This window comes from Rana temporaria, chromosome 7 (assembly GCF_905171775.1).
Source record: "Rana temporaria chromosome 7, aRanTem1.1, whole genome shotgun sequence".
NCBI classification, from domain to species: Eukaryota; Metazoa; Chordata; class Amphibia; order Anura; family Ranidae; genus Rana; species Rana temporaria.
In genome coordinates this window covers 11773690-11801047 of record NC_053495.1, presented here as the reverse complement: position 1 = coordinate 11801047, position 27358 = coordinate 11773690, and the positions used below count along the sequence as shown (strand labels likewise).

Here is a 27358-nt window from a genome sequence, read left to right as displayed (position 1 = left end):
TATACTAAGCTGCAATAGAGAAGATTTAAAGCGGTATTAAACCGAAAAAAAAAGCAAACATTTATTATATTGCAGCTCACCAAGGAATTATGTCCCATTGTTGGTATCCGTGGATGAAACATTCCCCAAAGGGCCGCATAAAAGCAAGCGAAGGGCCAGTTTGGAGACCCCTGTGATAGACCAACACAAAGTGGCACATAATTGTGAAGTGGAAGGAAAATGTGAATATAGTGCATTTTAATTTTGAGGTTAATACCAATCCCAAAAGAGCTTCTTTCCAGCAACAAGCTTCGCGAGGTGTGGTTTGCCGCGATTGTATTAAATGTTTTTGATTTTTGTTTTAAAGCTGCGTATGGTAGAACACAGATGTGCCCGGTGTGCCCGACATCACATCAGAGCTCCCCCATCACATCAGAGGTCAACCATCATGTTAGGCCCCTGATTCACATCAGAGCCCCCCCCCAATCACATCAGCAGTGCCCCCCACCCCATAGAATCCTCTCATTACATCAAAAGCCCCACCTATCCGATCAGAGGTCCCCTTATACATTTTAGTACCGTGTTTCCCCGAAAATAAGACCTACCCCGAATATAAGACCTAGTGTGATTATTGGGGAAGGCTGCAATATAAGCCCTACCCTGAAAATAAGCCCTAGTAAAGTACATGGAAAAACTGTAGAGAGGGGTAAATTACACAGCACAAGCACTGTGCTTTAAAGGAACAGGATTTGTTTATGGTTACATCTACTTTAACCACTTCCATACAGGGCACGTATACACCTTCCCGCCCAAGCCAATTTTCAGCTTTCAGCACTGTCGCACTTTGAATGGCAATTGCGCGGTCATGCTTCACTGTACCCAAACAAAATTGGCGTCCTTTTTTTCCCACAAATAGAGCTTTCTTTTGGTGGTATTTGATCACCTCTGCGATTTTTTTTTTTTGCGCAACAACTAAAAAAAGACTGAAAATTTTGAAAAAAAATACGTTTTTATTTTTTTCTGTTAAATTTTTTGTAAATAAGTAAGTTTTCTCTTTCAATTACGGGCACTCATATGGCGGCACTGATGGGCACCGATGAGATGGCACTGATGGACATCAATGAGGTAGTACTGACGGGCACAGATGAGGTGGCGCTGATTGGCGGCGCTTGTATGCGGCACTGATGGGCACACATAGGCGGCACTGATGGGCACACATAGGCGGCACTGATGGGCACACATAGGCGGCACTGATGGGCACACATAGCCGGCACTGATGGGCACACATAGGCGGCACTGGGCACTCATAGGCGGCACAGATGGGCACTCATGGGCGGCACTTATGGGTGGCACTGATGGCTACTTATGGGTGGCACAGATGGGCACTGATAGGTGGGCACTGGGCATGGATGGGCACTGTGGGGTGGCACTGCTGGACACTGTAGGGTGGCACTGATGGACACTGGGGTGGCACTGATTAACCTATGTTGCCAGTCAGTGCCCATTTGTGGGCACTGATTGGCATCTTTTTTTTTTTAATGCTTTTTTTTTTTACAGCCTTTTTCCCTGGTGGTCCATGTGGCGATCCGAGGGGGGGCTGCACTGATAAACAATCAGCGGGAACCCCCCCCCTGTCAGGAGAGCAGCCGTTCGGCTCTCCTCTACTCGCGTCTGTCAGACGCGAGTGAGGAAGAGCCGTCAACGGCTCTTCCTGTTTACATCGTGATCAGCCGTGATTCGACACGGCTGATCACGTGGTAAAGAGTCTCCGTGAGAGACTCTTTGCCGAGATCGGTGTTGCGGGGTGTCAGACTGACACCCCGCAACAACGATCGCCGCGATGCGCGCCCCTGGGGGCGCGCAGCGGCTCAGAATCCTGAGGACGTCATATGACGTCCGGTCAGGATTCTACAACCACTTTGCCGCCGTCAATCTGTCATTGGCGGGCGGCAAGTGGTTAAGATTGTCATTGTACATACCGTATTTAATTAAGCCCTACCCCGAAAATAAGCCCTAGTGTGTTTTTCGTAGACAAAATTAATATAAGACCCGGTCTTATTTTCGGGGAAACACGGTACTCCCTATACATCAGGGTCCCCATCATAGAGACCCCTTTTCCAATCAGCAGCATGACAGAGGGTGGGAAGTAGAGCAGGTCTGGGTGGAGATGCACTCCATCCTCCATCCAATGCTGGGGGCAATACCGGGGTTCCATTTGGGTTCCTCTGGGGTGCCACAACCATGGGATGCAGATTATCCTGGATCATGCACTGCCATGGTACAGGAAGGATACCAAATGTCCTGGCCCTAGAGCTTCATTGGTTGTTGGCCAACTCGCACCATGGCAGTGCACAATGCTGATCCAGGGCAATCTGCACCCCAAGGGAACTCAAGTGGCACCCAGTTGAGAAATGCTGATCTATACTTTGCTTTCTTGAATGAACCCAATACACCCCCCCCCCTTTTTAAACTCCTATGATAAATAGTCTGAAGTTTCCCGTTTTTGTTCACCTAGAAAGTTGCCAATCACATTATAAGCCTTTCAGCGAGAGAACTTTCAAAGGTGAAAACGATTCTTGGCTGAGCCAATCAAGGTTACCTATAAATACTGATGAGGTGTAATTACATCTCTGTTCTGATTGCCTGCTGAATAAATGCAATGCCTCCTGTGTACATCAAGTATAGAAAAATGTTCAGGCTTGACTCAGAATGTGGCACCACATCCAAATATGAACACGAAAAGAGAAGGCCAAAGGGGAATATGGAATTTAAATTGGTAGCTACCAGTAGAACCAAATGAAAAATAGCACTCAATACAGTAAAAATAGAAATGTATGTAGCACTACCCCCGAAGGAGCTGCTGGTTTGTTTTGGGTGGCATGTTACCTCCTGTTCCTCCGCCGTCTAGGGGTATTTGGTAAAAGTTGTAGTAACGGAATGTCCATGGTGATCGCAGTTGTAGAATACACAGCATCAGCATCAGCCGTAGTATCAGGAACAACTTCCTCCGCGGTCACCGTTCCGGTGACCCAGTCGACTCGGTATTCGTGGCTCCTAATGGCGGAATAAATTTCCCAATGCAGTTGTCCGAGGCAACAGCCTATCCCGGACGAGCCCCCACGTGTAGCACTACCCCCGAAAGGAGCTGCTGCTTTGTTTTGGGTGGCATGTTACCTCGTGTTCCTCCGCCGTCTAGGGGTATTTGGTAAAAGTTGTAGTAACGGAATGTCCATGGTGATCACAGTTGTAGAAGACACAGCATCAGCATCAGCCGTAGTATCAGGAACAACTTCCTCCGCGGTCACCGTTACGTTGACCCAGTCGACCCGGTATTCGTGGCTCTTAATGGCGGAATACATTTCCCAATGCAGTTGTCCGAGGCAACAGCCTATGCCGGACGAGCCCCCACGTGTAGCACTACCACCCAAGGAGCTGCTGGTTTGTTTTGGGTGGCATGTTACCTCATGTTCCTCCGCCGTCTAGGGGTATTTGTTAAAAGTTGCAGTAACGGAATGTCCATGTCTTTTTCTGTGCTTTATTACCCAGCTGGGTAAAAACAATAAAACTTGGTGAAGAATAGAGGAATAGTAGAAATGGAAATAGCAGATTCAGGTGTATGTAAAAAGAGAAACAGTCCTGCTCCAAACGACAAACTTTCACTTCGCCACTCCAGCCGGAATGGGTAAAGCGCACCTGGACAGGCCTCTCTCACAGGCCTGGCATCCAGAATAACACTCAAACTTGGGGTCAAGTCTCTGCCACAGACCCTCCCAATGGTTGCAGAAAATAATAGTCCGGAGTCCTCTTGACTGGACTTGACACCTGGATCTCCTTCAGGTAGTTTTAAATTAGGGTACCGACTGACAGGTAGCCAACATCCAGCCTCTCAGTGTCCGGTTCCCCTGGTCCCTGATGGATGGTCAGGCCCCTATTGGAACACCAGCCTCTCTTGGTTCTCCTCAGGCAGACTCTCCACCGTATGGCCTCCTCCAACAGGACGGACAGCCCAGGTCCTCTTTTGGTGGGTCCCAGTCGATTACTGAGTCCCTGTCAGGGATCGGATGGGAGACTGATTTGACAAGGTCGGCCTCTCTTATATCTCCTGTCCTGGCTCCGCTGAAGGTGAGACAGAGGAGACCGAAGGACAAGAGGGACATGAGTGCCTGGAGCAGGAGGACCCGGGAGAACAGGTTGGCAGGGTTCAGCAGCCTGGAGTAGACTGTGATGAGCTGAGCAGGAGCAGGAAACAGCCAGGCAGGTAACCAAGAGTTAACAGCAACCAGGAACATAGACAGGAGCAAGGTCTCAGGGACAGCCAGGTTCGTCAGCAGGCGGGCAGTGAGGTACCAAACCGTAGACAGAGCTAGAGTCAGGAAGGGAGCCGTGACAGAGATGGGCAACAGTACAGGAGCAGAACACAGAGCCAAGGTCAAGAGCAAGCCGGGTCTAAATACTGGGAGGACACAGAGCAGGATTCAGGAACACAGCTGAAGATCAGTCAGCAAAGCACAAGAGCCCAGACTCCCTTTAAATAGGCTGTCTGGCGCCAAGGGGAATTAGGCTCGTACGTGTGCGCGCGCCCGTGCACATGCGCACCCGTGGTTGCGGGTTCTGGCGCGCATGCGAGCGCCTGTGCGCCATTCTATGGCAAAGGCTATGTGCTTGCGCACGTCTATGTGCAAAACGTCTCACAGGAGTTCCCTGGCAGTCCCCAAGCGGCAGATCAATTGCTCCAGGCCGACGTGGTCCCGAAGCCATTTGCCGGGGCGGGGTGGCTACCCTAAAGGTGGGCGCCACACGAGGGGAAGACCCAGACCAATGGCGTCTGTCCCATAAATAACCTCCCCCAGCATGCACAACGAGGCAAACTCCCCCTGATAGGCTGCTGGGTAAGCGCACCCAATCCTTGACTCCAAGGCTGCCACCTGCTGACCTGGGGTGTGATCAGCACCCCAGAAACGACAGAATGAGCCCACAGCACAGCCAAAGCTGAGACGGAGGCCCAAATTTAAACAAATCTGTCACTCGTATGTTTTCATTTTGAACTTTGTGGAAGAGGACAGATGGGACAGTGCAGTGCTGGCCTTCTTCCAGAGCATCTTTCATTATTTCTGTATGTCGAAGGAGATGTCTGTTCGGTTTACATTAGAAATCCAGGCAACACCAGCAGCCTTTGTCAGCTGTCGGCTTTTGTTAATACATCGCTAGTTAGAGAAGCTCTTTCAGCGCACACATATATCTGTATGTCATTGAAAACAAACACTCGCGCTTATCTTAAAAAATCCTGACATCACTGGCAATGTTGAAGCTTTTTTTTGCAGCACAATGGTACGCGGCTGGCGGGCGACATGAACCTTAAGGCTACACTTATACATGAGCGTCAGCGTCTTTGGTCTTCGTGCTTTTTTTTGCATGTTTGTACACATTTTTTTTGCCTATATTCAGGCTTGAGTGTTTTTGGTTTAGCCAATGAAAAGTTACTAACTAGAAGGAGGAGACGGTTGTTGGGCTTGAAATCCCACGTTGAGCTCCTATTGAAGCCAAAAACGTGTAATCGTGCCCCACAGAAGCTCCTGTATGTTTTCTGAGCGTTAAATGACATCACATAAAAAAAAAAAACGTGGAAATCTTATTGTTGTTATTATTGAAGCGTTTCTGTAAAAATCTGCTTCACTTTCTGTCCCAGTGATACTACAGGAGAGGAAATCTCCTAAATGAAGGGAATTGCTGTCCCTGGCACGGGTGTCTCTATTGGCAGGTTTCACCTTACTTCTTATCAGTGGCAGCTGGTGCTCAAATTTTTTTTTGGGGGGTTGCAAGCAAACTAAAAAGAAAAATATTAATTGCAGCCACTGTGCCCATCAAACGCAGCCACTGTGCCCATCACGGCAGCCACTGTGCAATCAAAAGCAGCTACTATACCCATCAATTTCTGCCAGTGTGCCCATCAATTGCTGCCACTGTGCCCATCAATTGCCGCTACTGTGCCCATCAATTGCTGCCACTGTGTCCCATCAATTGCTGCCAGTGTGCCCATCAATTGCCGCTACGGTGCCCATCAATTGCTGCCACTGTGTCCCATCAATTGCTGCCAGTGTTCCCATCAATTGCCCCTACTGTGCCCCATCAATTGCTGCCAGTGTGCCCATCAATTGCTGCCACTGTCCCCTATCAATTGCTGCCAGTGTGCCCATCAATTGGCGCTACTGTGCCCTATTAATTGGTGCTACTGTGCCCTATTAATTGGTGCTACTGTGCCCCATCAGTTGCCGCTACTGTGCCCCATCAGTTGCCGCAACTGTGCCCCATCAAATGCTGCCATTGTGCATCGCCCGGGACATACCTGCCTTGCAGCGGGTCACTGTGGCGTCCTCCACGTCCACGCTCGTCGATGTCTTCTCACATCCTCTCTATCAGGCGTCCAATCACAGCGCCTGTTGTTTCAGCCAATCAGGTGTCAGGTAACAGACCCGAGCACCTGAATGGCTCAGAGGCTGGTCAGTGTTAGGAAAGCGATTTATTCTCTTACACCGTCGTATCTTAGTTGCATATTTACGCTGGCCGCTAGGTGGCGCTTCCAGGGATTTATGCGCTGAATATGCAAATTAGGTAGATACGCCGATTCAGAAACGTACGTGCGCCCGGCGCATTTTTTTACGTCGTTTGCGTAAGGCTTTTTCCGGCGTATAGTTACCCCTGCTCTATGAGGCGTACACAATGTTAAGTATGGACGTCGGGCCAGCGTCAAATTTTTTTACGTTTTACGTCGTTTGCATAAGTCGTTCGCGAATAGGGTTTTGCGTAAGTTACGTTCACGTCGAAAGCATTGACTATTTGCGGCGTAATTTGGAGCATGCGCACTGGGTTACTGGGTTACTTTCACATGCGCCGTTCGTAAAAAACGTCAAAGACGTGGGGTCGCGATTAGTTAGCATACAACAAGCCCCCTACCTGCCAGTTTTGAATAAGGCGGGCTTACGCCCGCCCGTATACGCTACGCCGCCGTAACTTCGGGCGTAAATTGCTTCTGAATACGGGACTTGCCTGTCAAAGTTACGGCGGCGTAGCGTATAGGAGATACGCTACGCCCGCCTAAAGGTATCTGAATCTGGCCCATGTTTTTTTTGCCTATATTCAGGCTTGAGTGTTTTTGGTTTAGCCAATGAAAAGTTACTAACTAGAAGGAGGAGACGGTTGTTGGGCTTGAAATCCCACGTTGAGCTCCTATTGAAGCCCAAAACGTGTAATCGTGCCCCACAGAAGCTCCTGTATGTTTTCTGAGCGTTAAATGACATCACATAATAAAAAAACATGGAAATCTTATTTTTGGTTTTTATTGAAGTGTTTCTGTAAAAATCTGCTTCACTTTCTGTCCCAATGATACTACAGGAGAGGAAATCTCCTAAATGAAGGGAACTCTCCTGTAGATTGCTGTCCCTGGCATGGGTGTCTCTATTGGAAGATTTCACCTTTCACCTCAAACGCAGCCACTGTGCCCATCACGGCAGCCACTGTGCAATCAAAAGCAGCCACTATACCCATAAATTGCCGCCACTAGGCCATCAAACGCAGCTACTATACCCATCAATTGCTGCCAGTGTGCCCATCAATTGCTGCCACTGTGCCCATCAATTGCCGCTACTGTGCCCATCAATTGCTGCCACTGTGTTCCATCAATTGCTGCCAGTGTGCCCATCAATTGCCCCTACTGTGCCCCATCAATTGCTGCCAGTGTGCCCATCAATTGCTGCCACTGTCCCCTATCAATTGCTGCCAGTGTGCCCATCAATTGGCGCTACTGTGCCCTATCAATTGGCGCTACTGTGCCCTATCAATTGGCGCTACTGTGCCCCATCAGTTGCCGCTACTGTGCCCCATCAATTGCCGCTACTGTGCCTCATCAGTTGCCGCTACTGTGCCCCATCAGTTGCCGCTACTGTGCCTCATCAGTTGCTGCTACTGTGCCCCATCAGTTGCCGCTACTGTGACCCATCAAATGCTGCCCTGTCTTGCAGCGGGTCACGGTGGCGTCCTCCACGTCCACGCTCGTCGATGTCTTCTCACATCCTCTCTATCAGGCGTCCAATCACAGCGCCTGTTGTTTCAGCCAATCAGGTGACAGGTAACAGATTTATTCGCTTTCCTAACACAACACTGAGTAAACAGTGAACTCACAGCATGGCGCCCGCTGTTTACCATTTTGGACACCTATTAGAGCCTACGGCTCTTCCAAAGAAAAAAAATGTTGAGGTGCCATTAAGAATTGATGGCCCTGCCACGTGCCTGCAGAAAGATTGCACATTTTTTCGTGCATTGTAGGAACGCATGTCATCTTGCGCATACTCCCACATCGCATAAATGTGAACCTAGCGTTACCCATCTGCTATATATGAGGTACGGCATTTACTGAGATCCAGCTTCAGTCCTGTATTGTACACCGCAGACCCATGCAGGCGCGCTCTTTCTCAAAGCTACGAGGCCTTTGAGGTTTTCCTGATTAACAGATAATAAGGGCATCAATACTACACGATAAAGAGCCCGGAGAACTGTAGGTGCGCTTGAAGCCGTCAGAACACAGGGGACGAGGCTTTTAATCTGACAGTTTGTGAAATTATCACCTGAATCTCTTCTTATTCAGAGCCAATCCACTACATCAAACATCTGAAGCCGAACTCCAGGATGGATAAAAGGTGCAAATTAGTTCAGCTCTGTATTCATTAATACATTATTAAAGGTTTATTTTGTTTTTTTTTAAATGCCTTGTATTAACCTCCTGCCGTCTACTGTACAGCAGAGCTCAGATAGGGGGGAGGGAAAAGAAGCACAAGAAGCGAATCAAGTGTGGGCACTGAAATTAGCTCATTGGTCTGCTGCTTCTCCTTTAAATGGTCAGTCAAGGGGGTGAAGTTGTGGTAAGAAGACTGGTAAGTGAAAGTGAAACTGCAGAAGGTAAAAAATTAGGCAACCAAAACTTTGAGACAGAACTGTGTGGCAGAGCTTTTTAAAACTCAGAATTAGATGGTAAGAAAAACAAATCTCTTTGCAATTAAAACAGCTCACCAACAGTGTAAGGGTGGGGGGGGGACTCTTATTGACCACCAATCCAGGAGGCTTTCTCTCCTACTTAACACCAGTGTAAGGGGACCTTTTCCCATTGACCACCAATCTAATAGGTCCTTCCCCCATTGACCACCAGTGTAAGAGGCCCTTCTCTAGTTGACCATCAATCTAAGAGGGCCTTCATCCACTGACCACCAGTGTGGGGGTGGGTGGGGGGATAGGTAACCTTCTCCCATTGGTCACCAATCTAGGAGGATCATTTCCCAATGACCATCAATCTAATAGTCCTATCTCCCTCTGATCATCAGTGGAAGGGGGAGAGTCTTCTCATATTAACCACCAATCTACCAACAGTGTAAGTGTGGGGGGGGGGGGGTATTATTATTATTATTATTATTATACAGGATTTATATAGCGCCAACAGTTTGCGCAGCGCTTTACATCAGGGAAGACAGTACAGTCACAATACAATTCAATACAGGAGGGATCAGAGGGCCCTGCTCGTTAGAGCTTACAATCTAGAAGGGAGGGTCAAGTGGAACAAAGGGTAGTAGCTGTGGGAGATGATCAGATGGACTCAAATGCAAATACAGTTGTTAGGTGTGGGTAGGATAGTCTTCTCTGAAGAGGAGGGTTTTCAGGGATCCTCTAAAAGCTAATAGAGAAGGAGATAGGCGGATAGATTGGGGTAAGGAGTTCCATAGGCTTGGACAGGCTCTGGAGAAGTCCTGGAGACGAGCATGGGAGCAGGTGATGAGAGAGCTAGAGAGTAGGAGGTCTTGAGAAGAGCGAAGAGAACGATTAGGTTGGTATTTAGAGATTAGGTCAGTGATGTAGCTGGGGGCAGAGTTGTGGATGGCTTTGTAGGTTGTAGGGTATGTGGGCTTCTCCAACTGACCACCAATTTGAAAGGCTTTTAGACTATTGAAAATTCAAGTGGCCCTTCTCCCACTCACCACCAGTGTAAGGTGTGAACCTTCTCCCATTGACCACCAATCCAGGAGGCTCTTTCTTCCCCCAATGACCATCAATCTGAGATTACCATCTCCCACTGACCACCAGTGAAAGGGGGGGGTGCTTCTTATATTGACCACCAATCTAGGAGGCGCTTCTCCCACTGACCACCAATTTGAATTTTAAAGGCTTTTAGTCTATTGAACATTCATTTTAGTGGCCCTTCTCCCACCCACTACTTGTGTAAGGTGTGGACCTTCTCCCATTGACCACCAATCTAGGAGGCTCTTTTCCCAATGACCATCAATCTGAGAGGCCTATCTCCCACTGACCACCAGTGAACGCGGGGGGGGGGGGCTGCTTCTTACATTGAACTCCAATCTAGGAGGCTTGTCTCCCACTGACCACCAATTTAAGAGGTCCACCTCCCACTGACCACCAGGGTAAGCATTAGAGCTTCTCCCATTGACCACTAATTTACAAGGCTCTTCACCCATTGACCATCAATCTAGGAGGCCTTTCTCCAAGTCATCACTAATGTAAGTGGGGGGGCTTCTCCCATTGACCACCAATCAAGGAGGCTAACCACCACTTACCACCAGTTTAAGGAGCCCTTCTCCAAGTTACTACCAGTGTAAGGGGCCATTGACAACCAATCTAAGAGTCCCTTCTCACACTCACCACCAATGTAAGGGGCCCTTCTCTCATTGACCATCAATATAGGAGGCTCTTTTATTTTCCCCAATGACCATCAATCTGAGAGGCCTATCTTCCTGTCACCACCAGTGAAAGTGGGGGAGGGGGGTGCTTCTTATATTGACCACCAATCTAGGAGGCTCTTCTCCCACTGACCACCAATTTTGGAGGCCTACCTCCCACTGACCACCAGGGCAAGGGGGAGAGCTTCTCCCATTGACCACAAATTTAGAAGGCTCTTCACCCATTGACCATCAATCTAAGAGGCCCTTCTCCAAGTCCCCACTAGTGTAAGGGTGGGGGATGACCTTCTCCCATTGACCACCAATCCAGAAGGCTTTTCTTCCACTTACCACCAGTTTAAAGGGCCCTTCTCCCACTGACTACCAGTGTAAGGGGCCATTGACAACCAATCTAAGAGTCCCTTCTCACACTGACTACCAGTGTAAGGACCCTTCTCTCATTGACCATCAGTCAAGGGGCCACTAATCTACTGATTACCATTGTGAGCAAACACTACAATTATCATTTGTTGCAATCAGTGTTATTACTGAAAACGATAGTGTGGTACAGAGCAGCCTTGGCTGTCTAATATGAGGAGTACGCCACGTTCCTTTCTTTATTCTTATATCTACAACACACTGTTCACACTAATGTAGCCCAAGGTGTAGATAGAATTATTAGCAGGGGTTCCCTGAGATCTGAAAGCTATTTCATGGGTTCCTTTATGTTAAAAGAGGTTGGGAGCAGCTGTTTTAGCAGGTAGCATGCTGTCCAGAATCCGCGATACCATTGCCTGAACTAAGCTTTATTTCCTACCGCAGCTCTCCTATTTATGGAACATTCGTTTTCATCAAGAAACTAGAAAATAGATTTCTTACTTTTTGCATTGGCTGTAGAATGTTGTGTACTGAGTTTACCTACTTCCGCCCCGGAGGATTCGGCTGCCCAAAGACCGGGCCACTGCGTTCTATGCATTAAGATAAAAAGCCTTCTGTGTGCAGCAGCCCCCCTAATACTTACCTGAGCCCCGTCTTCATCCAGCAATGTTGCAGGAGAGACAATGCCCGGGACTCCTCTCCTCATTGGCTGAGATAGCAGCGTGGTGCCATTGACTCCCGCTGCTGTCAATCAAAGTCGGTGAGCTAATGAGGAGAGAGAGAGGGGACAGGGGCATAGCCAGGGCCGGCCTTTGGGTTGTGCGAGCTGTGCGGCCGCACAGGGTGCCATGGGCAACAGGGGCGCCGTGCCGCCATTCAGAGGTGTACTGGGGGGGGCGAGCCGCCCCCGGGTACCACACACTGGGGGGGTGGCAGACCGGCACCCCCTCCGCGATTGTATTACACCCGCGGTGGCAGCGCCGCGGGTTTAGGCAGTGGCACACTGGCACAGGCAGGGAGAGGCGAGCTAGCTACAGTGGCGAGGGGGAGTTGGTGTGCGGGGTGTGCAGGGTGACACCGCTGCACCTACCATCCCCTCCTCTTGTGGCCACGTGCTGCCTGTCTGTGTGATCCCGGATGTCACACAGGCACAGCCGAGTGAAGCTGCCTCCCCCTCCTCTCTTTTTATGTGTAAACAGGGGGAGGGCACCTGCTGTGCATGTGCCGCCGCGTTGATCTGAGGTACTGAAGGGGGGCTGCACTGAACAGGGGGTGGGCTACACTGAACGAGGGGGCTACACTGAAGGGGGGGCTGCACTGAACGAGGGGGGCTACACTGAACGGGGGGGCTGCACTGAAGGGGCGGCTGCACTGAATGAGGGGGGCGGCAACACTGAATGGAGGGGGGGCTACTCTGAAGGGGGGCTACACTGAAGGGGGGTCTGCACTGAACGGGGGGGTCTGCATTGAAGGGGTGGATACACTGAAGGGGGGTCTGCACTGAAGGGGGTTCTGTGTAACATGCAGGGGGTCCAGAGCTGCAGGGTTCTGTGTAATGTAAAGGGGTCCAGGGTTCTGTGTAATGTAAAGGGGTCCAGAGGTGCAGGGTGCTGTGTAATGTAAAGTTAAATTAAAACAAATTATTTGTTACAAATATTTTTTTCCTCTTTGTGTATGTTTAGGTGACCAGGGGGCGAGGGGTGAAGATGGGGGGGCGCCACAGAATTAGCTCGCACAGGGCTCCTGAACACCTAAGGCCGGTCCTGGGCCTAGCTGTGGCTCCGTGTCTGAACGGACACAGGGAGCTGTGGCTCGGGTGCCCCCCATAGCAAGCTGCTTGCTGTGGGGGGCATTTGTCAGGAGGGAGGAGCCAGGAGCGCAGAAGAGGGACCCGAGAAGAGGAGGATCTGGGCTGCTCTGAGCAAAACCAACTGCACAGAGGAGGTAAACAGAAAAAAAGAGACTTTAGTATGACTTTAAGGCTTTACAATCACTTTGGATCTGCTAATACATTTAGTCCCCTTTCACACTTATACGACTTGTCTCACGATTTTGGACTGCAAAATCGTATGACAAGTCATTCTCCATTATTTTCAATGACTACCATTCATACTGGCACGACTTTAAGTTGTGCCGACTTCAAAGTAGTCCTTGCACTACTTTGGTCCGATTTTGATGCCACTTACACAGGCATTCATTGAAATCGCGGCCGCGAAATCGCGGTAAAATCGTGCGACTTTGAAGTCGTACAAGTGTGAAAGGGGGCTTAATTAGACATGTGCATTTCTTTTTTTTCCGAATTCGTTTTTTTTTTTTACGAATTTAGACAAATTAGTTAATTCGAAAACCAGTTTGACAAATTTTTCTGAATGTTTGTAAATTCAAATATTCGTAAATTCGAAAACCCGAAAATGCAAAAATCTTTTACATTTTCTAATTTATGAATTTTTGAATTTACGAATTTACAAATTGCAATCATAACAAATGACCTGAAAAAAATAAAAAGAAATAACAAAAACGAATGAAACTAAAATGAAAACAAACACATTTTTTCTGGCAGTGCACATGTCTACATTTAATACTCCCCTCCGCCCCCAGACTGACAATGCTGCTGTCTGTTGTGCCCCCTGTTCTCCTTCCTCCAGAGTTGGGGGGCTATCCAATAGAGGAGGTGTGTTGCAAGGTAAAAGCAGAGGGGAAAAAGCCAAAGAAAAGAAAACAAATGCAGCCACCACATCCCTTTTTTGTTATTTCTCCAGAGGTCCCGACAAGTCTGTGGCGAGTTGCTGCCAGCGGTCTCCGGTGTCAGCCACTACATCGGTGTCAGGACACAACACAGGCCCTTTACAATGGATCAATAGAGAGCGCTGTGTGGTCGCCCCGATGTATAAATAGAAGGTGTCTGCATTATTAATTGGGATCATCCATGGACAATGAGGGCGCGGTGACCACCGGCCGATCTCTGGGGACTCTGGCGCGCAGATAAGCAAGCTGTCAGGTTGATCCAGCCGCTGGTTTTCGGCACCGCGGCGGTTCTGTAAGTCGTGGATTTTGCGCTGGCAGTTCCTCCTTGTCGCGTTTCCAGCTGGCTGCACATTTTATTAGGTCAGATTTTCTGTTCCTTTATATCACCATAATACCTCGCCGTCCTTCTTTATTCTTGGATGTAAGTAAAAGAAAAATATCAATGTAAAATAAATGCAGGCTAGGCTCCCTGCATTCCTTAGGTGCTGCGGGAATATTTCCAATCCTACAATCAGAGAGCCGGATTAAGCCTAGAATTTGTGGCAAAATGACAAAGCTCTTTTCTGATTGGCTGCGCAGCCCACAGGATCGGAGGGCTGATAACATGGTATGAAAGTGGCGGTGACATCAGAACCGGTTCTGCTTGATAAAGTTTTAAGTACCTGCGGGAACCTGGCTAAAAGCCGGGAGGAAGAGTCTAAGTCGGGTATTTGAGAAGGATGATGGAACTGGTTTTGGGTTCCACTTGGCTCGCTGGAGCTTCATATCACTTTAATGTGTGTCTGAGCCTGTTCAACCCGTCCCTTCTCACAGACAGGCCTATTTAAATGTCACCAGCCAGGGCCGCCATCAGGGGGGTACAGGCAGTACACCTGTAAGGGGCCTGGTGGTCCCCAGGGGCCCAGATGGCATCCCCCCCTTTTTTTTTTCCTTCAGCACCCAAAGTCTCCCCAACCTCTAAGGGGCCGGGATGGCATCCCCTTTTTTTATTTTATTTTATTTTTTTCGTCAGCACCCAAAGCCCTCCCAGACCTCTAAGGGTCCCTAGGGCCCCGGATGGCATCCCCCTTTTTAAAAAAAAATATTTGTTCGTCAGCACCCAAAGCCCCCCCAAGCTTAATTCGCAGCGGCAGCACCCCCCCCAGCTTCTTAATTCACGGGGGCCCCCCTCGCTTTTCAACTTGCAAACAGTTGCAAACACTACCCCCCCCGCTTCTCAACTTGCGACACTACCCCCCCGCTTCTCAACAACTACTCGCAACACTCCCCCCTGCTTCTCAATTTGCGGCGGCAGCACCCCCCGATTCTCTGCTCCAGGGGGCCCATGCCTGAACTGAATCTGTGTAAGGGGCCTAATCCTAATGGTGGCACACCAGCAGGGCTTCTCAACTTTCTTTAATGTGACATGTCAATGTTGTCAGCGCCCCCCGCTTCTCATTTTTAATGTGCCATGTCATTTTGCTTAGGGCCCCAGGGAGGTCAGGATCGGCACTGCACACCAGGATCTCCAAAAATGGGTCCTAAACTTTAATCAGCGATCACATGCAGGGCCGGCCTTAGGTGTTCAGGCGCCCTGTGCAAGCTAATCCTGTGGCGCCCCCCATCTTCACCCCTTGCCCCCTGGTCACCTAAACTGACTTACCTTCCGGTGGACGGTGCGGCTTTGCATTTAAAAATGGCGCCGCCCGGCGCATAGACGCTACGGCGCATGCGCCGTCTGCCCGAGAATAGCCAAGCGTTTTTTCCCGTGCAGCGGCGGCGCATGCGCAGTGTGCCTATCGGGGCCGGCAGCAGCCATTTTTTTCAGGTGCCGCAACCAATGCATTGCTCTTCACCCAGTCCCAGGGCTGGGGGGCCTGGCAGCGCGCAGCGAGACCTGGCAGCCCCTGCTGCTGTGACTCATAGGAGTCGGACTCCTGTGATGATCATGTGAGTAACTGACTGCGACTCACATTCTGCAAGCTGCGATGGCCGCATGGCGCCCCTGTTGCCCATGGCGCCCTGTGCGGCCTCACAGCTCGCACACCCCAAAGGCCGGCCCTGATCACATGATTACAACAGAAAGCGACATTTCAGAGCCACGCAGGACCCCTTCATCAGGAATGGGATGAAGGGGTCCTGTGTGGCTCCGAAACGTCACTTTCTGCTGTAATTATGTGATTGCTGGTTAAAGTTTTGGACCCATTTTTAGAGATCCTGGTGTGCTGGTGACATTACTTCCTTTGACTATACACGGTTCCAGCCGGGGTTCGCTTCAGCACCCATTCTTGAATACAGCCATTTTTAAAGGAATGTGTGCACTGGGAATATAGTATTTGAGGCCTATTTAACCGCTTGCCGACTGCCGCACGACTATATACGTCGGCAGAATGGCACAGGCAGACAAAGCAACGTACCTGTACATTGCTTTGAATCTGCCGCCTAGCGGTCGCGCGCGTGCCCGCAGCGAGCTCCGTGACTGTCCTCGCGGGACGGGGGGGCATATCCAGAGTCTTGTGGAGGGACACTGCCAGAAAATATGTTTTTTTGGGGTAAATTTATCAGGGCAATGGTTGGTGTTGGCGCTTCAATCATCCCGGTACCATGGTTGTTATGGTGTCAGGATGATTGAAGCGCATTATTTCTATTATTACATTGTTATAAGAAATTAAATAGTTCAACTCACCATAATGCAGAATCAGTGGGAGCCATGAGTCTGTTACCTGCCACCAGATGCAGATTGTCACTTGCCATGTCACCTGCCACCAGATGCAGATTGTAACCTGCCACCAGATGCAGATTGCCACTTGCCACGTCACCAGATGCAGATTGTCACTTGCCATGTCACCTTTCACCAGATGCAGATTGTCACTTGCCACGTCCCATGCCACACGTTGCAGATTGTCACTTGCAATGTTCCATGCCACACGTTGCAGATTGTCACTTGCCACTTCTAATGCCACACATTGCGGATTGTCACTTGCCACGTTCCATGCCACACATTGCGGATTATCACTTGCCACGTCCCATGCCACACATTGCGGATTGTCACTTGCAATGTTCCATGCCACACGTTGCGGATTGTCAATTGCCTGCTAAGGTGGTCTCTTGCTGTGTCCCAGAGTCAGGCAGCAGAAAGATGTTGTAATCTCTCTGCTGCCGCAGCTGCCTGCACACAGTGCACAGTGAGGGCAGACCTGCAGGGATGCAGGGCAGGCGCCAGGCAGTGAGACCTCTGCTCCCCCGCCCGCCAGCTTCCTGATTGGCCAGCAGCCCGCTCAGTCTTACACACCATCACCGAGCCGCACTGCTCACCAACTGAGCCGCCCAGCCCGCCGACTCTGTCACTCGTGAAGCCGCCTCCGGCTCTCTCACTCGCGGGGGCCTCCAGCCGGCTCTGTCACTCGTGGAGCCACCTTCCGTCTCTCTCACTCGTGAAGCCGCCCGCCGGCTCTTTCACCCCAGTGATGCCCACCCGCATTCTTGGAGGGGGCAATTGCACCGTTGCCCCCTGGATCCGCCCCTGTGCGGGACCCATGAACACGATGTCCACTGGTGTCCCGCAATCGTGTCACGGAGAGACAGAACAGAGAGATGCCTGTGTAAACAAGGCATTTTCCTGTTCTGCCTAGTGACAGGACAGTGATCGTCTGCTCCCTGTCATCGGGATCAGTGATCAGTGTCGTGTCACAGGTAGCCCAGCCCCCACATGGTTAGAATCACTCCCTAGGACACACTTAACCCCTTCATTGGACGAAGCTGAGCTCGTTTTCTGTATGTTCGAGGAAAAGTCTCTTTAAGGCGTGGGAATGCCAAGTGTTTGTCTCTGTGAGAAGAGTGGTTAGTTACGCCTCTGTGGTTACAGATGGTGGAAGTCACACCGATGTATTAAAAAGCCAGAGGATGCCAACAAGTTTTTGAAACGTTTTGGCCTCCTCTGGTTTCCTAATAAAGCTTGTGTTCTGCAATCAAGCTTCTTAAGCGTTGGCTTCCACCACCCGTAGCCTGAGGCATAGCTGCTGTTTTTATCAGGACATCGCTTGATATGCCAAGCCAATCGCATTTATAGTGCTGCCCGTTCCCCCGCCAGGCTGGTTTCCTCTCGCCTCCCTCAAATGAGCGGGTGGAAGTCTCCCTGGCTGGAGTTCCACTTTAATGAAAAATAGTTCTTATCCATGTTACACAGTGTTAAAACGTCTTTCTATATTTGCTCATTACTTATTTATAAAGCATTGAACAGTTTATTACCAGAAATAAAATTTGCCAGATTTTTACGTTTTTTTTTTTTTTCAACTGGTGAAAATGGATATGTTTAATAATAGAAAAGAAAGGGAAAAACATGTCATTAAAAAAAAGATAAATCAGCTAAGTATGTTTTCTGGCGGTTTTTATCCCTGGATATTAGAAAAATGACAACTGCAGATTTTAAAGACGTCTTCTCCAGATCTTTTTTTTCCCACACTATTTCTGTTTCTCAAATTTAAAAATTAAGAATATTTTTTTTTTTGTAGAAAAACTATTTAAAAACAAATGTCCAGAGGTGGCCAGAAGATGGGAACAAAATAAGAGAAAATAAAAAAATGTATATATTTTAAAAAGTCAAAAAAAGGACTTCCATTATTTACTATTCGCTGGCGTTTTAACCTGCTGCTTCCCCTATCTCTCTGCGGAGTGTGACCTAAGGAATCCCAGGGGTCACGACCTGGATCCAGCTGCGGTGAAGGCCATCCTCACCACTAGAGACTCTGGTGAACACAAAGCTGGGTCTTAGACTCCGCGCCCTGGGGGAATCTTGGGTTCACGCTTCCTCTCTGATTGCAGCAGTCGCTACCCTGAGGTGCATCCCTGACCCCAACGGGGTGCACTTGTCACCTGGCTACGGGGTGACCTGACACCCCATAGATCCGTTTCTCCCATTGGAGTCTCCTTATAGATCAGTGGTGATCCATCCTAATGAATCTATAGACTGGTAGAGCCTATAAAACTGAAGGGAAGGCCGGATGTCAGAGGGATTTAAGTGCAAAAAGGAACAAAAATCTTAAAAGCTAGAAGAAGATTGGAGTCGGGTGTAACACCTCAGCAGTCATTCGAAAGCAGAACGCCCGAAAAAATTGACTCAGCGCCAGCGACGGTACTAACATCAGGAGCTGCGAACCTTAAATCCAGCCGGCAGCCGCTCTCTAATCCTCTTTACAACTAAAATCATCCCATGCATTTTATTTTCTCTTAATTGATTACCTAAAGCCGGTCTCCTTTGATTTAATGCCAGGAAGCGTTTGGCAGACCCGGGTGGCATTTAAAATAAAAAATAAAAATCTTCCTACTGAAATAAACGAGAGGCCAAGACCCACTTGGCTCCGCCACCTTCCTTTTAATTTGCTCTTTTGCCGACGCACTGGAAGATTTTTAATGAGCGCAAAAGTGAGAGTTCAGGTAGAGCCTGAAAAAAAAAATTAGGCCCGCGGAGATAATTGTCGCTTTCCCCCCTTCAAAACGCACGCCATTCTTTTCTGAGACGCACGCAATTATTCTCCAAGGCGCATTTCCATTATTCTCCCAGACGCACGCCATTATTCTTTTTTTTGGAGTTTGAAGAAACGTCAGAAGGAGAGGAGACGGATTCTTATCAAGCCGCCGTCGCTGTGGGGGTCTCTCGGAGGCAGACTGCGCTGTCGTGTAACTCGCAGACGGCTCGCCTCGGGGTCATTGCTTCTATCAGACTGCAATTTTAAACCCTGTGATTAAGCCGGCGGGAAGGATCATAGATGGAGGCGGCTGTTTTTTTTTTGTACACGAGCCGCCGCGCCGTACGTTAAAGTATTACTAAAGGCAAAACTTTTTGGGGGGTTTTGGATTGGTGTGGAGAGGGATTAGAACCCCCGTCAGTTTTTATTGCTGTCTTTCACCCACTCTATTTGTCCTGTTTACTATTATCATTAACTACTTCAGCCCCGGAAGATTTGGCTGCCCAATGACCGGTCCATTTTTTGCGATTCTGCGCTTTATCTGACAATTGCGCGGTCGTGCGACGTTGTACCCAAACAATTTTTTTTCCCCCCACAAACAGAGCTTTATTTTGGTGGTATTTGATCACCTCTGTGGTTTTTATTTTTTGCGCTATAAACAAAAATAGAGCAACAATTTTGAAAAAAACACAGGGCCAGATTCTCGTAGAATTGCGTATCTTTGCGGCGGCGTAACGTATCCGATTTACGTTACGCCTCCGCAACTTAGACAGGCATGTGCTGTATTCTCAAAGCACTTGCTCCGTAAGTTGCGGCGGCGTAGCGTAAATCGACCGGTGTAAATCCGCCTAATTCAAATTTGGAACAGAGGGGCGTGTTTTATGTAAATGTTGTGTGACCCGACGTGATTGACGTCCGTGGAAATCTCCCAGTGTGCATTGCTCCTAATACGCTGCAAGGATGTATTGGTTTTGACGTGAACGTAAATTACGTCCAGCCCAATTCACGGACGAGTTACGCAAACGACGTAATATTTTCAAATTTCATCGCGGGAACGACAGCCATACTTAACATTGGTACGCCGCACTTACGCCACCATATAGCAGGGGTAACTATACGCCGGGAAAAGCCTAACGTAAATGGCGTAAATGTACTGCGTCGGCCGGGCGTACGTTCGTGAATTCACGTATCTAGCTAATTTGCATACTCAACGCGGAATTCTACGGAAGCGCCACCTAGCGGCCAGCGTAAATATGCAGTTACGATACGACGGTGTAACACAGTTACGCCAGTTGGATCTACGGCAAATCAATGCGTAACTGATTCTAAGAATCAGGCGCATAGATACGACCGCGCAACTCAGAAATACGACGGCGTATCTGGAGATACGCCGTCGTATCTCGTTTGAGAATCTGGCCCACAATATTTTGTACTTTTCGATAAAATAAATATCACCAATTTTTTTTAAAAAGTTTTTTTTTTTCTCAGTTTAGGCCGATACGTAGACGAAGGAAGATACCCGCGGGTGGCTCGGGTATCTATGCCCAGAAGTGGGAGCAAAATACCTGGATTACACAGGTATCTGCTCCCCCCTGCCCCCTGAAAGGTGCTAAATGTGACACCGGAGGGGGGGGAGGGTTTCCGAAAAGCGGAAGTTCCATTTTTGGGTGGACCTCCGCTTTAAGAATTAACTGCACTGCCGCCTGTCTGCAAAAGGGTGGCACCTTTTTGGGCGTTGCAGGAAAGCATGCAATTTTGGGGGGGGGGGTTGGGTTCGCAGGAATGGGGGTGGCAGAGAGATATAAATCTGTAAGGAAACTTTGCCATTAGAGGGCCGGATTCAGATACGACATACGACGGTGTATCTCCTGATACGCCGTCGTATCTCTGAGTATGAGGCGTCGTATCTATGCGCCGGATTCATAGAATCAGTTACGCATAGATTTCCCTAAGATCCGACCGGCGTAAGTGTCTTTCACCGTCGTATCTTAGGCTGCATATTTACGCTGGCCGCTAGGTGGCGCTTCCGTATATTTCCGCGAGGAATATGCTAATTAGGTATATACGCCGATTCAGAAACGCAAGTCCGGCCGACGCATTTTTTTACGTCGTTTACGTTAGGCTTTTTTCGGCGTATAGTTACCCCTGCTATATGAGGCGTGGCTAATGTTAAGTATGGACGTCGTTCCCGCGCCGAGTTTTGAAAATTTTACGTTGTTTGCGTAAGTCGTTCGTGAATAGGGCTGGACGTCATTTACGTTCACGTCGAAACCAATACGTCCTTGCGGCGTAGTTTGAAGCAATGCACACTGGGAGATTCGACGGACGGCGCATGCGCCGTTCGTAAAATACGTCAAATACGCAGAGTCACAGTTAATATACATAAAACACGCCCACATCATCCCCATTTGAATTAGGCGGGCTTACGCCGGACCAAAATACGTTACGCCGCCGTAACTAAGGGCGCAAGTTCTTTCTGAATATGGAACTTGCGCCCAAATTTACGGCGGCGTAACGCATCTGAGATACGTTACGCCGCCACATAGATAGACCATTCTATCTGAATCCAGCCCAGAGTCTCCAAGAGATCTAGTAATCCCATATGGTGCCTCCTCCCAAAAGTGAAATAAAATGATATACTATATATAAATATATATATATATTATAAAGCGCCAGCGGCAAGCGCAAAGCACAACAGTGGGGGATAGGAAAGGAAACATAGATCAGTAATAAACTGGAGCAGTGAAAAGGCAAAGCATATTTATTTATTAGCTCGGGATTTTAAATCCTTCACGATAGGGGAGCACTTTAGAAGACAACATAATGGGAGTGAAATGATCCTTTTGCCAATTTATCTAGCGATACGCGCCAATTTACAGCAGCAGTCTGCATCTTCCAGGAGACTGACGGGAACAATATGAGCCACGCAAAAATATTTCCGACGTTTTTTTTTTCTTATTTTTTTTTTTTAAAGGCCAAACGTCTCTCCAGCTGTTTACTAAAAGAATGGGACTGGTGGGGGCTGTGAGATCTCTAATTCCTCATTTATATTTCATGGACGGCTCTTGTAAATAATATATCTGTGGGCTTTTAAGCTGTTAGAGCTCCTAATTTGGAGTTGCCGGAGACAAATGAGATGGAAAATCCTTACAACGGGCCAATTATCCATGATTTATATAGGTGCCGTACCTCCAGCGCTGGGCTTGGCGTCTTTTCCTCAAAGCAGTTACACCAACTAGACTTCAAACTCACACTCAACACTGTGTCTGTTTTACTACGGGCCAGATATTGGATGGCCGGGCCAAGAACTGAGTTGACCCAACTCAAAAGAACCAACTACGGCCCGGATTCACAGAGAACGGGCGCACATTACGCCGCCGTAGCGCAAACAATATACGCCACGCCAACGCAGCGCAGAGAGGCAAGCATGGAATTCACCAAGCCAGTGCTCCCAACGCTGCGCTGGGTTTCTAAGGCGTACGCCGGTGACTTAACATGCTTGTTCCACCGTCCGGTTCCACACCCAACTGCGCATGCGCAGTAATAGGCTATGGGCAGCCTACGGAAATAGCCGAACGCAACAGCTGATCGTCAGCTGTTAATAATGTCACATTGCTCCCCTTCCTGCCCACCTGCCAATCAATCAAAAAAATATTACATGTTTAATCTCACATTCCTCCCCTTCCTGCTGAGCGGCAGCGTGCATTACCTAGCATCGGCGGCGTGTATGAGAAGTCATCGGGAGCGAGCGCATCTGCAACTAACGAACAGCTGTTCCGCTCGGCTGTTTCCGTCGGCTCCTAGTACGCCTGCGCACCGCTCGGGGAACAAATACCATAGGTGGAACCAGCACGGCAGGTCACCGGCGTAGGTGGAAGTGGGCGTGAGCCATGCAAATGAGCCGTGACCCCATGCAAATGATGGGTCGAGCGCCAGACAGATACGTATCACAAACTGCGCATGCGCCGAGACGTGGACGCATCCCCCTGCGCATGTTCACAGCCACGTCGGAACACTTGCCTAAAATACGCCGGATCACTGCGTACGGTGTGAACGTAACCTACGCCCAGCCAGACACGTCCAACGTAAAATACGCCGGCTTGTGTTCCCTGGTGCAGACCTTTGTATGTGTGCTGCTGGGTTACACCTCCTTTATGGGGAATAACTTTACGCCGGACGTACAACTTACACGCTTTGTGTCAGCCGCACGTATGTTCGTGAATCGCCGTATTTCACTCATTTGCATATTTGAATGGCTAATCCATGGGAGCGCCACCATGCGTCCAGCGTAAATGTGCGCCCACCCTACGCCGGCGTAGGCAAGTTACGTCGGCGGGATGAAGCATATTTTTAGGCGCATCTTAGTTTGTGGGTCCGGCGCACAGATACGACGGCGCACATTTGCACTTACGTCGGCGTATCTTGTTATACGTCGGCGCAAGTGCTTTGTGAATCCGGGCCTACATTTCTACTACTTGGTGAAAGATGTGTTTTGATTGGCTGCTTTTTATTGACCCTTACGATGAAATCTCTCAGCAGACTGCCAATGCGTTCATTCCATTTAGCGTCACATCATAAGAACATAAACATATACAAATGGCATATACAAACTGAAAAAAAAAAATCATCAATTGCAGCCACTGTGCCCATCAAATGCAGCTACTGTGCCCATCGATTGCAGCCACTGTGCCCATCAAATGCAGCCACTGTGCCCATCAAACGCAGCTACTGTGCCCGTCAAGCACAGCCACTGTGCCCATCAATTGCATCCAACTGTGCCATCAAACGCAGCCACTGTGCCCATCAAACGCAGCCACTGTGCCATACAAATGCAGCCACTGTGCCCATCAAGCGCCGCCACTGTGCCATCAAACACAGCTACTGTACCCATTAATTGCTGCCAGTGTATCCATCAATTGCTGCCAGAGTTCCCATCAATTGCTGCTACTATGCCCCATCAAATGCTGCCAGTGTGCCCATCAATTGCCGCTACCATGCCCCATCAAATGCTGCCAGCGTGCCCATCAATTGCCGCTACTGTGCCCCATCAAATGCTGCCAGTATGCCTATCAATTGCCGCTACTGTGCCCCGTCAAATGCTGCCAGTGTGCATTGCCCGGCTCTTACCTGTCTCACAGCGGGTCACCGGCGGTGTCCTGCACGCTCCTCGATGTCTTGTTCCATCCTCTCTATCAGGCATCCACTCACAGCGCCTGACGTTTCAGCCAATATGGTGACAGGTAACAGACCTGAGCATCTGATTGGCTGAGAGAAGGTTCAGTGTTAGCAAAGCGAATTCCTTTGCTTCGCTAACACAACGCTGAGTGAACAGCGAACGCCCAGCATGGCCCCCGCTGTTCACCTTTTTGGGCGCCTATTAGAGTCTACAGCTCTAATCAGGTTCTTCCAAAAAACACCCCCGCCGCTGTAATTCAGGTGCCCGGCACCCAAAAAGGGGCCGGACACATGAATAGGGGGTGTCAGCGGTGACCATAGGGGTGCCGGATATCTGAATAGGGGGTGTCAGCGGTGACCATAGATAGATTCATGCAATGCATGAATCTATCTATGGTGATAGAGCGGTGCCAGGAGAGAGGGGGCAGCGCCCGTGCGCCCCTTATGGACGCACCGCTACTGGACACCAGGGCATTTATCACTCCCACTGACCATTGACACCGGGGCATTTGTTACTTACTGACCACAATCCTTTGTACAAACATTATGATGGTAAACTGGCTCGTTGTTTGAAAAGTTTGGGGGCCCCTTCTTTAGAAATGCTGTCAGGCGTATCACTATCTGTGTCCCCGGTCTCCTTATTTTCTGAAAAATTGCTTGTTTTCGATTCAGCTGAATGTGTGTATGGAGACATTTGTCACCTGTGAAGAATCATACAATTCACAAATTATGTTTGCCAGGAATCCTGATCTGTGTCAGTCTCTGCGGATCAATCTAATCCACATTTCCAGGACAGAAAACTTCAGATTCCAAAAAAAGACCTGGAGCCTCCCAGGGACTCCAAATCATTTGATTTGCTCTACTTTTACAGACTATTAGCCAGATTCAGAAAGACTGGCTTAACTTTGTGCAGGCGTAGCGTATCGCATATATGCTACGCCGCTGTAAGTCACAGAGGCAAGTGCTGTATTCACAAAGCACTTGCCTCCTAAGTTACGGCGGCGTAGCGTAAATGGGCCGGCGTAAGCGCGCCTAATTCAAATTGTGAAGAGGTGGGCGTGTTTTAAGTAAATAAACCATGACCCGACGTGATTGACGTTTTTAACTGTGGACATATCCCAGTGTGCATTGCTCCAAAGTACGCCGCAAGGACTTATTGGTTTCGACGTGAACGTAAATTACGTCCAACCCCATTCACGGACGACTTACGCAAACGACGCCAAATTTTAAAAATTCGACGCGGGACCGACGTCCATACTTAACATTGGCTAGGCCAGCTTTTTGGTGGAATAACTTTACGCCTGAAAACGCCTTACGTAAACGGCGTATCTTTACTGCGACGGGCAAGCGTACGTTCGTGAATAGGCGTATCTCGCTGATTTACGCATTCTAGGTGTAAATCAGCGTTCACGCCCCTAGCGGCCGGCGGAACTAGACAGCTAAAATACGACGGCGCAGGTAGTCGTATCTTAGCTAGATTTAAGTGTATCTCAATTTGAGAATACACTTAAATGTACGACGGCGCAAATTCAGAGTTACAACGGCGTATCTACTGATACGCCGGCTTAACTCTTTGTGAATCTAGCTAAATTGATGTATATCCAATTGTATAAATCAACACCTTTAAGAAGAACTCTAACAAGACATATGGTGGCATTTTGCTTTCCAATGTGCCGAGTATCATTAACACTTTTCCCATAAAATACTGTTTTACATTTTTTTTTTATGCACTCAGGTAGGGCTGCTGCTATAAATCACAGGGGCGCTGGCGATGGTGCTGACCTGCTGTGCCCAGCAATGCACCTCTAGACCTAGTTGACCAGCCTCACTGCCCCGACCCTCCAACAGCCTTAGACCCTGTTGCCCAACCCCAGCACTGCCCAAGAAGAGCCTTCACGAAAGTAGAACCCCCCCTTCATTTACTGCCTAACATCAACAGCAACCAGTACCTTGTCCGCTTACCTTTAACGTCTGTTAGCTCTTGAAGGGACGGCCCTCAGGTACACGGCATCCTTCCTAAAAAGGTGCAAGCACCGGTGTGCCAGCCCCGGAGCGATTCTAAGACTGGGAAGGCGATAAGATGGCAGTCAGTGAGGAGTGTCTCAGACATTAAATAATTTATTAAGAAACCAAGTTCCGGGAACAGAGAGACTTGTGTCACCTAAATAATGCACCATGAAAACAACTTAGTGTAAGTGTTGCAGTGAGGCTCAGAAACTAATAGGGAAGGGTTTTCTGTCCCTTGTGCTGGTTATACATGACGCTTAAGGACAGAGACATGATATATTGGTGGCACTTAAATTTTTTTTACTAAACCAGGCGCAGAGAAGGAGATGACTTTGCCTGGAGCTTTGCACATGAAACGTTTGGAATTCAGGAGATTTGTTTATGTCACGTTTGAGGATACATAAAACCTCGGCCATCCAATGTAAAGTCAGGGGGGGATCCATTAAGTCTTTATAAATATGCCAGCAAAAGCTCTGGTTATTATAAAACTCTGCTGTGCAGAATTTAGGTATAACTCTTGTTTGTATTGAACTCCCATCATCCTTTGCAGATTGGTTGACTTTTCTGTTCCGCTGACAATGAGAATGTCAGTAGTAGTCGCTGCTCAATGGGATAAAAGGGAAAGAGTATTCGCTGTCATGGAAGGGTTCCCCCCAAGGGTTTTTTAGCAGAAATATAATAGGAATCAAAAAACATATTGTTGATAACAGTGGCAGCTGGTGCTCAAAAGTTTTAGGGGGGGCGCAAACAAACTGAAAAAAAAAACGTCAAGCGCAGCCAATGTGCCCACCAAGCGCAGCCACTGTGCCCATCAAGCGCAACTACTGTGCCCATCAAGTGCAGCCACTGTACCCATAAATTGCCACCACTGTGTCATCAAACGCAGCTACTGTACCCATCAATTGCTGCCAGTGTGCC

General features: G+C 48.8%; 1 protein-coding gene across 2 annotated transcripts in view; it reads left to right on the top strand.

The window, feature by feature from the left end:
* The window catches only part of KLHDC8B (kelch domain containing 8B), a 157327-nt gene that overhangs the window by 13865 nt on the left and 116104 nt on the right, over positions 1-27358 (top strand). The window lies entirely within an intron of this gene.